Source organism: Bos javanicus, chromosome 12, assembly GCF_032452875.1.
Source record: "Bos javanicus breed banteng chromosome 12, ARS-OSU_banteng_1.0, whole genome shotgun sequence".
NCBI lineage: Eukaryota > Metazoa > Chordata > Mammalia > Artiodactyla > Bovidae > Bos > Bos javanicus.
The window spans coordinates 22556260-22569219 of NC_083879.1; the positions used below are offsets into that span (position 1 = coordinate 22556260).

Below are 12960 nucleotides of genomic sequence, written 5' to 3' on the forward strand. Positions count from 1 at the left end.
CAAGTAATGTTAAAACTCTAGATAGGAGAGGAGGAGCCACATCAAGATGACATCTCTAGATGTGGTAAATGGAATATTACTCAGCCATAAAAATGAAGGAAATAATGCCATTTGCAGCATCTCTAGGATGGACCTAGAGATTATCATGCTAAGTGAAGTAGACAGAGAAAGGTAAATATATGATGCTCTTTATATGTGGAATCTAAAAATAATGATACAAATAAACTTATGCATGAAAGAGAAATAGACCCACAGACATAGAAAACAAACTCATGGTTACCAAAGGAGAAAGGCAGGGGAGGGATAAATTAGGAGATTGGGATGAACATGCTCACACTACTATTTATAAAATAGGTAACAAACAAGTACCTACTGTGTAGCACAAGGTGCTATACTCAGTATTTTGCAATAACCTATATGGGAAAAGAATGTCAAAAACAATATTCAGTTATTTATATATATAACTGAATCACTGAAGCTAACACAACATCATAAATCAACTGCATTGCAGTTTTTAAAAAATGACATCTCCATATCATGCACAGTTTAGCATTTCCCTGACAGGCTATGGACAGCCTTGAAAGGACTTTAGGTAAGGGATAAATATAGTAGAATTTGCATTCATTCATCTGTTCATTTGATGCAATGAATGTTTATTACAGACGCATTAGGTGCTAGGTATTGTGTCACGGTGAGCACAGAAAATATAATACTGAAAAGGTAGAAATGGCCCCTGCCCTCAGGGAGCTTAAATTCTGATGGAAAAGATACACCATAAGCACACAAGAATAAAAGAAACAATGTATCACCATTGCCCTGAGTGGTGGAAAGAAAATAAAGAGGGATGTGAGAGAACAATGAGAAAGAGCTGTTCCTCTACTTAAAATGATTGGGGGAAAATTTTTCTCTTAAGACTTGATATTTAAATTGAAGGATGATAAGCAATGAATTGGAGAAGACTCTTGGGAGTCCCTTGGACTGCAAGGAAATCCAACCAGTCCATTTTAAAGGAGATCGGTCTTGGGTGTTCATTGGAAGGACTGATGCTAAAGCTGAAACTCCAATACTTTGGCCACCTGATGCCAAGAGTTGACTCATTGGAAAAGACTCTGATGCTGAGAGTGATTGGGGGCAGGAGGAGAAGGGGATGACAGAGGATGAAATGGCTGGATGGCATCACCGACTCGATGGACGTGAGTTTGAGTGAACTCTGTGAGTTGGTGATGGACAGGGAGGCCTGGCGTGCTGCGATTCATGGGGTCGCAAAGGGTCGGACACGACTGAGTGACTGAACTGAACTGAACTGAAGGAATGAATTAGGAATTGGATTCATTTATTCCTCATAGTTCAGTTGGTAAGGAATCCACCTGCAATGCAGAAGACCTCAGTTTGATTCCTGAGTCAGGAAGATCCACTGGAGAAGAGATAAGCTACCCACTCTAGCATTCTTGGGCTTCCCTTGTGGCTCAGCCTGGTAAAGAATCTGCCAGCAATGTGGGAGACCTGGGTTCAGTCCCTGGGTTGGGAAGATTCCCTGGAGAAGGGAAAGGCTACCCACTCCAGTATTCTGGCCTGGAGAGAATTCCATTAACTTAGTTGAAATGTATTTGACTGTATGAATTCCATACAGTCCATGGGGTCGCAAAGAGTCAGACACGCCTGAGTGACTTGCACTTTCACTTCATTCATTTACTTCAATAATATTTATGGCATACCAACTTTAAAGTGATTTGGGAGAAGAACTGGGTGAAGCACATCCTAGGTAGAGATAAGAAGAAATGAAGATGCTGGGAAGAAGGAAAGGACTTGGCTTAAGAAGTGACAAAAGACCAGGTGTGTGGCAGACAGACAGGGGACCAGCCAGAGAAGAGACAGGCAGGTGAGCAGTGGGAGTGTAAGTAGAGAGTGACATGCCTTGATTCACCTCTGTAAGTACGTTCCAACAGCTGCGGGTAAGGAACGGACTGGAGAGGGTAAGGGTGAAGCCCACAGACTGGCTGGGAGGCTATTTTAGCTGGTGCAGGGGAGAGGGGAACATGACTCAGACAAGATAATAACCAATGACATGAGAGAGGTTTTCGTGTTTGTCCTGGACAGAGTAGGAAAGAGAGAGCCTTTCAGAAACCACACTGCTGCTTACGACCCAGCTGGTTAGTTACTGCCAGAGCCCAGACTAGAAACATGGTCTCCTCACTCCGTGGCCATGGTTTTTCCACTATGTGATGCAGAAGAGTAGAAAGAGTTATAAAGTTTGGGCAAATACTTTTATTTTGCTCTCATTCAAATCCCTTTGATTTGAAAGGCTGTCAAAAAGCATAACACACTGGTGACCTGGATGTTCGAAGTAAAATGTAAGGAGGGAACGTGAGCAAGAGATGATACACAGTTTTCTATCTCCCTTTTTATCATCCATGTGTTCATAAATGGATTTTGCTTGGAACATATTTACGCAGATGTTTTTGTTTTATAAAAATGTGCAATAAGTTATTAGTTAAGTCAAAGTTTTTCTTTTTAGTGTCCAAGAGGATGTTAGCTATATGCTGAATGAAGGATAAAAGCTTGGATGGGAGCCCTGGAGTTCTCTGCACCAGTCTTTATAGGATGAGCAGCAGAAAAAGCATAGCAGGGTCCTGTGCTAATTCGAGCCCTCCATGAGGTTTAAAGGATGACTTTTTTGTCTGTGTGTCTTTTTTTTTTTTTTTAATCCTGTGTAGCACGACACTCAGACCTGAGCCGTGGGGGAAGGACCTACCCTCTTAAGCAGTCTGGGTGCTCTTCCTTGCTCCAAATACACCAATCACCAGGCTCCTCTTTTTCTACATCCTTTCCTCTTCCTCGCTTTCTCATCTTCCCTCTCTCTTTCTCTCTTGCTCTGGTCATCGCGTATGTGTTCTGTTGTGTCTGACTCTTTGCAACTCTTTGTAGCCCCCCAGGCTCCTCTGTCCATGGAATTTTTCAGGCAAGCATACTTGAGCAGAGTTGCCATTTCCTACTCCAACACTACACAAAGGGAGGAAAAGATGAGATAAAATGTTTCAGGGAGAAAAACAGTAGAAGATGTTTGCCGTTAGAATCACCACATGTAAGTGCCATTCATCATGTATTGTTCCTTCAAATTAGTAGCTTCATCTAATTGAGCGATGCTGCTCTCTTGAAAGCTTCTCTATCAATGTCAAAGTCAAAGATAGAGGGTGGAGGAAAGACTGTGTTTAGGAAGACGGTATTTTAAATGTGGATTAGCCAAAGGAAATGCCACGCTTCTTCCATCTATCTTTGTAAGCCTTTGTTCTCAGTGTCTTACAGACTCTACTAGAGTTACCAGCTTAAGCAGGAGTCCCTAGGAGAATTCTTCTTGAAAGTTAGAGGTGGTGGCTTGGGGCTCCCTGTGTGTTCTGGAAGAAGCCAGAGACCTGGATTCAGAGTTCAAAATCTGCCACTGAATAGCCTGGTAATTTGCGGTATATCAAATTTGAGGTGAGTCCTAGATCCCGTTCTCACTGGGTACGTCAAGTCACCTCACCTATTTTAGTGCCACAAGGGAAGCTAAAGAGCATCATTTGACCAGGCATTGGATTGAGCACCATTTAAGATCCATGTGCTAGGGATTACTAGTCCAATTTCACAATGAGGAAACCCAGCCTCCACAAGTTGGTTTTCTTTTTAGACTCACTTTCTTTCCATTACATGTGTCCTCTTCCATGATTTTCACAAACATTTCATATAAAATTCACTTTTTAAAAGTCTGTGTTGACAGTTTACACTGTAACAAACCTGAGAAGTACACTCAAATGTGTTTTATTACACAGGCTACAACACTAGAGACATTACTTTCTGCTGTCAATTTTTATTAAATTTATGGGGGACATGGACTAATGCTTGCTCTGTCTGTCTTCTCTGTTGAATTCAAGAGTGCCCAGAGATGGCAAGGAGAGATGGTAAAAGTCAATTACCTTTTGCACCTGCTTGCCTGGTGTATTAGTTATTGCTGCATAACAAGTTATCTCAAAATTGAGTGGGTTAAACTAACACTGGTTATCTCATAGTTTCTTTAGGTCAGGAATCTGGGCACAGCTTAACCGGCTCTCTGAGTTTATCCCAAGCTACAATCAAGGTGTTGACCAGAGCTTTAGTCATCTAAAGGCCCCACTGGGGAAGGATCTGATTCTAAGTTCATTCACCTGGTTGTTGGCAGGATTAAGTCCCTTGTAGGCGATTGACTAGAGGACTCTCTTGTTCCTTGCCATGTGGGTCTCCACTGTGGGGAAACTAACAACACGGCAGATGGCTTCAACCAGAGCAAGTAGGGCAGAAGGGGCAGAGAACATGAATGCTAACAAGATGGAAGACATGGCCTTTTTTATAACCTTATCTCAGGAGTGACATCTTATCATCTTTACTGTATTCTAGTCATTAGAAATAAGTCACCAGGCCCAGACCATGTTCAAAGGAGAAAATTACCAAAGGCTTGGACACCAGGAAGCAAAGATCATTGGGGACCATCTTAGAAGTCAAGTTACCACACCTGGTGGACTGTTATATTCCAAATATTATGAAACCAAAACGAAGTTGAGGAAAGACTTGATGCCGAGCGCAAGAGAACTACTGTCATCTCTAACTTCAAATTTCAACTTTTTGCATTCAGTAGGCTAACATGATTTTTTCATTGATTCAGCTACTAATGTGTTTCAATTCATACTAGTAAGTTCAGATTTATAAAGTATATCTTGATATCTATGTACATATTATGCTTCCCTGGAAGAACTGGTTGGGTGGGAATGAGGAGGTGAAATGTCTCTGTTTAAAAAAAAAAGTACAGCATTGTCTGGACTGCCTTATACACCATGGAAAAATGAGGAAATTGGACTTTTATGCTGAAGTTTCCTTTCAGACCTAAAACTTGTTTTACTCATCTCGAAAATGGTCAAACTGATTCTTTTTGGACTACCTCAAAGGTATGTTGGCAGAATTAAACAATTAATGATGGATGTGAATGTGGTTTTTTTAAATTATAAAATGCTATTTTGTCATATGTATTTAAAATTTTTTTTAATTATAAAATGCTATTCAACCTGGAGATTTTCCCTCCTGACCCTAGTATGCACCTGGATTAAACTGCCACGTTCTCTGAGTTGTCTTGACAGAGGAGCCTGGGGAGTTCAGAAGAGCTTCCAGAAAGAAGAGGCAACAGCCTCTGAAAGGCTGCAGTGATTGGTCGGTGCCTCTTGGTGGGCGGGGCTGCAGACTGAGTTAAGGACAGGTTTCCTCGAAATGCTCTGAAAATGACCAGGACCCAAGAAGTGACCTTCAGAAGGTGAGTGATAGAAAGTGACACAGAACTGGGAGAAGGATGTTTCCTCCAATTAATTTGCTAAAAATAATTTGATCATAAGCAATTTAATTCGAAACAAAATGGCAGTGGTGAAAATCAACAACTTGTCTTAGAATGAGTATTTGGATGGTTTTTGGTTTTTGGTTTTTGGTTTTTTTTTTTAATTCTTCAATGCTATATTCTTCCCGTGTTGATAATTTGGGTTCATCACTAGCCAGTTTTACAACTATTTACTCGAACATCAATTATTTTTGTTTTTTTAAAGAATTTATTAGTAGATGGATATATTTCTTTTTCCCTGATTTTCTTTCTTCCAATATGTTTTCTGCCAATGAAATCATTGTACTCTGTGGAGTTTATAATCATGAAAATGTGGCAGCAGTTTAAAGGTTGTTTCCAACTCTGCAATATTACAGCTTGTACAGGCAGGAACATTTGGATGAAATCATTTTGAAAGTAAAAATTGTAAAAGTAGAAAAAATCCTTGAGGAACATAAATATCAACTGGGGGTATTTCACTTACATCATATTATCATTTCAATGAAATTATTATCTTAAGTCACTTGTTTTCCTCCAAAACACATTTCAGATGTTGGCATCTTTTTTAAAAATTAAAAAAAAAAATTTTTTTGGCTTTGCCATGTGGCACGTGGGATCTTAGTTCCCCTATCAGGGGCTGACTCCATGTCCTCTGGATTGGAAGTATGGAGTCTTAACCACCAGACCACCAGGAACATCCCTCAAATGTTGGCATCTTGAGGGAGTCCCAGGATGCAGGGCTCTGGGCAAATTATCCTTCACCAAGGACAATAGTCTGGTGACAGTGGCAAAGCACCCCACCTTGGGTGACTGTCTAGACAGCGGACACCAACGTGGAAGGCATGGAGGAGAACTTGAAGAGATGATTTATAAATATGGGTTGGAGAAGGAAATGGCAACCCACTCCAGTGTTCTTGCCTGGAGAATCCCAGGGACGGCGGAGCCTGGTAGGCTGCCGTCTCTGGGGTCGCACAGAGTTGGACACGACTGAAGCGACTTAGCAGCAGCAGCAGCAAGGAAGACCCAGAAATTATTTATTGGGACTTTAGGAGAAATTCAATGTTTTACAATAGGCAAGTAAGTTCAAGATGACTGTAAAATTTAAAATATCACTGTTAATAATTTTTCTTGTGAATTTTAGGGAGATTCTGATGATAATACAGCTGTAAGAAGTCATCGTTAAACTTTGGCTAAACCTGACCATTCATTTAAGATAGTGATTGTCAGGGATGGATACACAGCTTCCCTGGTGGCTCAGTGGCAAAGAATCCGCCTGCCAATGCAGGAGATGTGTGTTCAATCCCTGGTCCAGGAAGATCCCACATGCCTTGGATCACCTAAGCCCGTGTGCCACAACTATGGAGTCTGTGCTCTAGAGCCCTAGAGCCACAACTACTGAAGCCTGTGTGCCCAAGAGACCATGCTCAGCAATGAGAGAGGCCACCAGAATTCAAAGACTGCACACTGCAGCTAGAAAGGGGTCCCCGCTCACTGCAGCTAGAGAAAAGTCCATGCAGCAACGAAGACCCAGCACAGCCAATAAATGAATACATAAATAAATAAAATTATAGACTTAAGAGTAAAGGATGGATACAAAAATGATCCAATGAACCTGAAACTGCTCTAAAAAAATAAAGTCTATTTAAAAACAATGGTCCTGTGGGGTATGGGAAAATATTTGCAGTCTTACTTTTATTATCACATATAAGATAAATGAAATGTACTAATATGTAATATAAGGATTTACACTGACTTCCTTAGTCAACACATCCCGTAGTCTCAGGCCACCAAAGGCAGGTGCAGGGGTGAAGTCAGTTACTTCCCTGAGTCCTGTGAACTATGATGATTTGAAGTTAATGTGTGCCATAATTAATTGGATTGTACCATTTAATTCTAACTAAACTAATATTCCCCCAACTATACAAGTGGCTCATAAAGGTTTCTACAAATTAAATGTAGATAACATTTAATACAATTCTAACCAAAAAAGAGTAAGATATCAGTAGGAAGAATGTAAAGCTTCTCCTTCCAGTACAAACTTTGATTAGATGTAAATGCAAACTTTTCCTTCAATGTAAAGGTGACATTACAACAATGAATAAAAACCACCCACTTTTTGAAAGAAACTCTGGTTATTGAGAGAACACACACTGTGGAAGCAAATGTCTGGAAAACTTTCCAATGTTTTATTATTTTAGTGCCAGAAGCAATGTGTTTTGCCTTAAAAACTCATCATTTATACATTTAGGAAACTTGCAAACCTTTTTTTACCATGTTTAAAAATCTTCCCCCAAAAAAGGGTTTCAGTGGTTTTTAAACCCATTTGTAAAACATATTAAAATGTAACGAGTTCTGATTAGTTGAAAGAACATTTGATTGACATCAAGGAGGATGGAAAATTACTAACCACATTTCAACTGCAACTTTTACATAATTATTGAGAGGATGGATAAAAGCACCATTTAGGAGAAGCAGCCTGAGTTGTACGTTCCCCACCTGGAACTGCTCATGCTTTGTGATATCTTTGCCAGCTCTGACAGGTTTAAACCAAGTATGTAAATAAGCCCAATTTATATCCAATTATGGATATACCAAGATGTCAAAAATTATAAACCATATTTATACATATTATTCTCCCTAAGACTTTTAACATAAGAAGATGCATCATTTTAAAATAAGTATACCAATATTGAGGAGTACAAAATGAAAAAGTTTTAGTACCATATATTTAAGACAATGTTTTTCATTTTGCACTGACCATGGGGCTCAGTCACTCAGTTATGTACGACTCTTGGTGTCCCCACGGACTGTAGCCCACCAGTCTCCTCTGTCCATGGGATTTCCCAGGCAAGAATATCTCAGTGGGGTGCCATTTCTTTCTCCAGGGGATCTTCCCAATCCCAGGAGATTTGATCTTCCCAGGGATCAAATTCTTGTCTTCTGCATTGGCAGATGGATTCTTTACCGCTGAGCCACCTGGGAAGCTCCTGAACTGACAATAGGGATATCAAATAAATTTGTAATTCATATGAATAAATAGCTTCTTCTGTCTGGGCACTGGGTCTTCATGGATGTACAGGATCCTGAATGAGAGAGATTTAGACTCCGAGACAGACTTGAGGGAGGGGCAGAGGCCTCTGGCCACAGTCATCATCAACCTGCAATGGATTGTGTTCAGGCTACAGTGGAGAAATTTCTTCCAAAGTGGATTTAATTCAGCAGAGGATCAGGTAGTCAGTATTCAATGGTGGATTTGAGGTGGGAAAAAGAAGACTCTTACAAGATCATTTATAAGAGCCTTTCTGCCTACAGTACAGGAGACAAAGGTTCGATCCCTGGGTTGGGACGATCTCCTGGAGAAGGAAACGGCAACACACTCCAGTATTCTTGCCTGGAGAATCCCATGGACAGAGAACCCTGGCAGGCTATGGTCCATGGGGTGGCAAAGAGTTGGATACGACTGAGCGACTAACACACACAACACAGGCACCAGTAGGTCTGGGGGCTGCAAGCTCATGGTCCTGGTGATTCTAGACTAAGTCTGCCAGAACACTTATGCATTCACCCTCTGACCTGAATTAGCAAATCGTTCCACCAAATGGCCAACTCCCGTCCACTCTGGCCCAGCCTCTATCATGGTGCATGTGGATCCCTGCAACAGTGTGTTCCTGGTTTCTTTGATGGCAGCTGCTCCAACCACTTCCCATCCAGTCCTGAAAGCCTGAGAGCCATTCATTCATCCTGGGGCCCGTTGCCAGACAGCTCTTCCCTAAATGTTGTTGTTTAGTCACTAAGTTGTGTTTGATTCTTTGTGACCCCATAGACTGCAGCCTACCAGTCTCCTCTCTGTCCATGAGATTGCCCAGGCAATAATACTGGAGTGGGTTGCCATTTCCTTCTCCAGGGGATCTTCCTAACCCAGGGATTGAACCCATGTCTCTTGCATTGGAAGGCAGATTCTTTACCACTGAGCCACCTGGAAAGTCTCTTCCCTAAATGATATTCCCCTAGTCTGTACACAGATCAGATTGTATCAAATGTGACTGCCAGGCCCTCTGCCCTGTGGCTCCATTCTGTTTGCTGACTTCTCAGTACCAACCTGGTCATCAAATCAGACTAGCCACTTCAATCCTCCAAAGACACATGTTCCTCACTGCTTTCTTTTCAGGAGGTGGTTCCTTAGCAAACAAAACCCACCATTTCTTCTCTTTTTGTTGGAATCTTGAAATATGCCCACTTCAGTTTCCATTCTTCTGTGAATCCCTCCCCTGTCTATTCGGGCCTTCATGAACCACTGTCTCTTTGGACTTCTATAAGGCCTATGTGTAAGACATAATCTAAGATTCACTTGAATTTTTTGCTGTTATTTACCTCCAATTATATTTTGTGAGTAAGTAATCCGTTTCTTAACCTTTACTTTAAAATCTCCTTAGCACCTATATAGAGTAGATGACCAGCAAATACTACTATTTATTGATTTCTCTGCTTCAGAAAAATTTCTTTTTTCTCTATCTTCGTTTATCTTGTTGACTTGCTTCCTTTATCTGACACATTCTTAAGATAATTGAAATATCCTGCTTTCAGCAAAGGTTAAAGAGCCAGCTTCAGTTCCATCCAGACTTTGCTATTTCTGACAGTGACTTTTTCCCAGACAGAGAGCTCTGATTCTGTGAATGAGACCATTTTCAAATACTCTCTGGGAGCTTTATTATTCTGGAAAGAAAAAACCTAAAGCATAAAAGATAAATGCCATATAAACCCTTAAGTAAACATGAATTTTTATTAAACTAGTCTTAGAAGTAATAATCTTCAGATTTCAAATTCTGACATTATAACAGAATATGTTTATGTGTCTGAAGTGAAAAGTGAAATTGTTAGTCGCGTCGTGTACAACTCTCTGTGACCCCATGGACTGGGGTCTGCCAACCTCCTCTGTCCATGGGATTTTCCAGACAAGAATACTAGAGTGGGTTGCCATTCCCTTCTCCAGGGATCTTCCCAACTCAGGGATCAAACCTGGGTCTCCTGCATTGCAGGCAGATTCTTTACCATCTGAGTTACCAGGAAAGCCTGTTTAACCATGCTAATTAAGAGTTGAAATCTTCTGATCATCTTTTCATTCAAAAGGTTAGTTTAAAAAATTAAGATCTTGTGGATTTACCTAAGGTATTGCTGAACTGACCTTTCTGCTGTGAAATGCAAGACACACGAAACTCAACTGTGTGAAAGAAAAGCAGTTTTAGTTTCCAAGGGATGAATCAAAACAGAATCTGTTTCAGCAAATTTCTTCATCATTTTTAAACAGAAAGAAAAAAATCACATATCTACTGAATTTTCCTTTCATTTTATGGGCATATCTACTGAATTTTCCTTTCATTTTATGGGCATTGGTATTTAGTTGTTTGCTAGTTAAAACATGTTTACAGCCTAAATGAGAATAGGGCTCATGAAAAGCCCAGGAAAACAAATTCCACATTTTTAATGCTAGCACAATTGCACTTTTTGCCTTTGCTACTTTTCTTGACTTTTATTTTCATTCTGTGCCGAGCAACTAGTTAATTAACATTTCAGATGAGACCGTCAAAAGCAGGGAGATGACAGACTGCTACTATTCTTGGTCTTGCTGACACCTTCCTCATGGCAGGATGACAGCCACAGCTGCAAGTCATTGCAAGGAATCTGCTTGAAATTGGTATTAATATTGGGTCAAGAAAGCTTCCATTTTTCAAAGCAATTTTCATCGTTCTGAGTGGTACCCAGCCAAAACCCATTCTAAGGAATGTGTTTGTGTGTGAGCCTCTTTTGAGAACCACCTCCAGAATTCAACAGGAAGACCATGAACCAAACCGTGCATTTCTCAACATTTATCGAGCCTGTATCCATGGCATTGAGAAGAATACAAATAAGTGTACAAAACAGTCTCTGCTTACAAGTGGTTTGCCATCTTATTGGGTTACTTGAGACTGTCTATAACTCCAGACTTTCATGAAGACTCGGCATTCTTCATGTTCACATCCAGCTTCACAAAATGGCGTCACTTGAGTTGTTTTATGAGGGAAAATAATGGATTATTAGGCAGTTATTTATATCAAGAACTGAGATAATAAAATCAGCCTATTTAGTGAATGTGACTAAGGAGGGTGAGGTAGAATAAGAGAAGACTCATTCATTGAAAGCAGGGTTGGGGGGGTTGGTTTCCGACCTCTTCACTTCCCTTCACCTGTGTAGACAGTGATGTCAGGTCATACAGTAGTCATGATCCTGGGCTCTGAGATCCTGAAGACATCCAGGGCTCAAGGGATGTTCCTGACTCTGTTGATGTATAAGTTTGGGGTTAATGGTACACAAAGGGGATGCTGTATGAAGAGGCAGACTGGCGTGGTTCATCTTGGCTCTTATCCTTCAAACTGTATTCTTTTCTGTTGAGAAACACACACATTGGCTCTTATTTTATTCTTCTGTCCATACTACACAAAGTGCATGAAATAAGTGAGACTTTCAACAGGAATCTTGTAATCTGTTTGTTTTTTTTTTAAAAAAAAAAAAAAAACTTTTTAAAATTTAAGTATGGTTGATTTGCAATGTTGTGTTTGTTTCCAGTGTACAGCAAAGAAGGATGGAGCTGGAGGAATCAGGCTCCCTGACTTCAGACTATATGACAAAGATACAAATCAAAACATCATGCTACTCACACACACGCATGCACACACACACACACACACACAAACACCTGAAATAGATACCAATGGAACAGGAAGAAAGCCCAGAAATAAACCCATGCTTTTATCATTAATTAATCTACAACAAAGGAGGCAAAGATACAATGGAGAAAAGACATTCTCTTTAATAAGTGCTGGGAAAACTGGCCAGCTACATACAAAAGAATGAAATCAGAACATTCTCTAACATCATATACAAAAGAAAAAAGTGAAAAAGCTAAACTAACCTACTTTAAATACACATTTACTGTTAGCGACAGGATCTGTTGTTTTCCCCCTGATAAAGTGATCAGAAAATAATTTTTTGTCATAAGCAAAGAGATTTCTTGGGTTTTTTTTTCCCTCTGTCCATGAATCTTGCCTGACTGATTACCAAGACAAAACCCACGTGATGCTGGTGGAACTGAAAGCAATGAGATAGCATCTAGACTTTTTTGAAATCACCTGTCTCTCTCAAAGATCTTTAATACATTTTGAGATGACAGCTGATTCTCTCACTCTCTCTGAGGGTAAACTTTGATTAGAAAGAGGGTTCTACTAATCCAAGAGATGTTGTCAGGTTAGTTGATATTTTTGAGCAGCCCAGTGGGCACACTCCTGACTGCCATAGTCAGAGGAAGTCTATCCAAGTGTTGAGACATGTTAGATACAGGGAAGTCATTCACCAATACCAGCACGAGCTTAAGTCTATAAACAAGAGTCTTCCTTTTACAAAGCCCATATAACCCATTCAGAAGTTCTAACCTGGTACACGTTCTTGTGTATCGGGGAGGGAAGGAGATGGAGGAGATGGCCCACTTCAGCTCAAGCTACCGCTTAATCCTGTTCCTCCATTTGTAACCCCCCACAAAGGTTCGTCTAGTCAAGGCTATG

The 12960-nt window shown here is 40.4% G+C and overlaps 1 long non-coding RNA gene across 1 annotated transcript; it reads left to right on the plus strand.

Annotated features, from left to right (window-relative positions):
• The first annotated feature begins 1807 nt into the window (after window positions 1-1807).
• On the plus strand, window positions 1808-7262 carry LOC133258289 (uncharacterized). The gene is made up of 3 exons (XR_009739912.1): window positions 1808-2364; window positions 4044-5311; window positions 6510-7262. It is a non-coding gene; the product is annotated as an uncharacterized LOC133258289 (long non-coding RNA).
• Window positions 7263-12960: the final 5698 nt, after the last annotated feature.